Genomic DNA, 2,845 nt, shown 5'->3' with positions numbered 1-2,845 from the left:
CCTGCTGCAGTGTCTGTCTTAATGAACTGGAGTTGTCTATATCCCCTAAGGCTTTGAAACTAATCTCTGAGAGTACTAGTGAATCTGGAGGTAAATTCTCTGAGAACAACCTATAGTTCTGCTCCGGGTTTTGTCATCTGTAAATCTATCCAAGCACCAAACTTATTGATTCTGTCTCTCTACTGATCTGGAGAGGCATTGTCAAAAGTAAACCAGGGACCGACTGTTGGCTTGGAGAACGTATTCTTTAATTGCTGTTGAGTGTCAGTTGGTTTTTCAATTATGGGAGAAGATTCTCTCATAGATTCTCTCATTTCTCCATGGGTCTGTTGATCATTGGACCATGTGAAAGTAGTCATTAACAGTTGCGTGATGTCCATAGTTGCTTCTTCAAACTCTTTTGAGTTGGTTTATGCTTCGAATGAACTGTCTAATGTTTCAGATGGTTCTATGTCTGATTATGAGATTAAGGTTGTTTCTATTCTTGAGGAGAGAGCCATGCAAGCAGAAGGATACTCTTGGGTTTTCCTTTTATCTTTTGCTACGGGTTTAGCATTTTATGGAGCAGGTTCATCTTCTTCTGAGGAAAGACTCATTCTAGTAGTCTTTGATTTTGAAGAAGTTGGCTTCGTTGAAGAAGTTGGTTTTGAAGTTGATGGTTTTGACCATATTGGATCTCTAAAGATCTCATGTGTCATCTTGAAGATTTTTGAATAGTCAGGCTGGGATGGATATGAGTACGAAGGGAAGAGTGAAGGATCGAACAGAAGAAGTGGATAAGAAAGTGGATCAAACATTCTCCTTTCTCTTCTATCCAAATCTTCATTAATCTGCCTGAGTTTAGCTTTTAGTTTTTGGATTTATGCTTCTTTCCTGTCAAATTATGGACCAAAGTATCCTCTTGATTAATGAGGCTTCTTAGGTCAGAATCTAAGCACTTGATTTTTGACTAGAGATTATCGTAGAGCCTTCGTACATCATTACTGAGGCTGTCAAGTTTTTTGTCGGTAAGATTGGCCTGGGCTATAAATTTGTCAACTTTTGTTTCAATCTTCTGCAGGGCCTGGTTCTGTGCTCTAGCATTCTGAGTTTTGCCAGTTCATAACTTCTTCTGCTTGAGTTAGAGGCTTCGTTCTCCCGTCTAGTTGCATCTTTATTGGATGAACATATAGTCTGGAAACCACTTTGGTTGTTTGGTTCACTTGCCTTTCAAGAGTTGCGAAATCTCGATCATATGATGAAAACATCATGTACGGTGTAATGCACGGTGTAGTTCCTGATTTGGGTGAATTCTCAAGTTTTTTCTTAAAAACCCAGAGACTATCTGGATCTTCAGGGTGATACTGTCTCCTCGTTGTCTAAGGCTGAGGTGTGCAAGCTCCTTTCTTTTTCCTCCCACTACAACTTATCTCCTAGTTGAAAAGAAGTTCTCTCCAGCTGTTATCTTTTTGCACAGGACCTGAAATCTTATCATATATAAAGTTTATTTGTATTTTGTGGAAAAGTGTGACTTTCACTTTGTCAAAAGTAATTTTTTTTTTTGTTTTTTTGTAAAATAAGTCAAAAGTAGAATAGTGTGCCGACCACTTTGTCAAAAGTAATTTTTATCTTTTGTAACATAAGTCAAAGGTTGAATAGTGTGAATCTTATCCTGTCAGATAAGATTGAAATCTTGTAAGCCCGGTCTCAGTTATATAAGGCAAGGCATTTCTCTTGTAGATGGAGAAGTCCTCGAACCAGAGAACGTTGTAAAAAAGTTTGCTAAAAAATAATATCATGAGTTTCTAAAATCCTGTTCTTCCTTTCTGAAATTCTGAGTTCCCTTCTTTATATCATAATTGTTCTCTTCATAACTAGTATGCTCTGTGCTTGCCTCTAATGAATGATCTTGCACATCAGAAAGTTTAAGCCTAAGTATGATCTCCATAACCATAAATGCTTAAGTACCTATAGTACTAAGCCAAAAGTTATGGTGGACACAATGGCTATATAGTGATATAGATTCTTGGTTTTATGATTTTTTAGAGCTCTTGGCCAGCAGTGGTATTAGAGCCTAAATGGTGGCTCGGCGACTTCACAAGAGTCTTGTGAAGAATGAGAAGATTGTGATATAAGGATAGGAAGGAAGAAGAGTAAGAGGGGAAACACATACACCATGGATTCTCATACCCAGAATTCAACCCAGCTCTTGGAACCAGCTAGATTATCCTTGTCCATTACTATCCCTAGTTCCTGTAGATAATCTCGTCTCTAAAATAGAAAACTTAGTAGAATATTCTTACATCCCTGAAACTACTATGGTAGAAGAGTCTGTCCCTCTTTTGTTAAGCCCGTACAATGTTTTCAAAAGACACCGACGTATTTTTAGACAGCTTATCTCCAATACTAGACCTACTGTTAAAGAATACGTCCAGTCTTCTAAACTTGATAAGTGTCTTATCTCCAGTACCTCTCAAGAACAATACATTGACCTTGAAATCCCAAAAGAGCTTGTTACCTAATGGCTTGCTGAAGGCCATACTCATCTCCATTTCAGAGCAATTAGGCTTGTCCTAACCCTTCATGGCAGATTGTCTGGCACTTCTAGATACCAGGTATACAAAATATGAACATGCAGTAATAGGAACCACACTTTCTACACTTCATGCTGGTAGTATCCTATTAACATTTTTCCCAAATTTCAATATTCCACTAAAAGATCCACTTGTCCACATGTCTCAAAGTCTAACTTCAAATCACTGGTGCGGAGCAAGTTCCATCTTCGTATATAGTTACACTCCATCATCAGCTCATCTACAGAGTGCAGAATCATGCACTTGATCTCCCTGTTCCAGGTCATATCCTA

Source organism: Morus notabilis, unplaced genomic scaffold (assembly GCF_000414095.1).
Source record: "Morus notabilis unplaced genomic scaffold, ASM41409v2 Scaffold15, whole genome shotgun sequence".
Classification (NCBI taxonomy): Eukaryota; Viridiplantae; Streptophyta; class Magnoliopsida; order Rosales; family Moraceae; genus Morus; species Morus notabilis.
The sequence above is the reverse complement of the archived record's forward strand: the minus strand, read 5'-3'. Positions refer to the sequence as shown.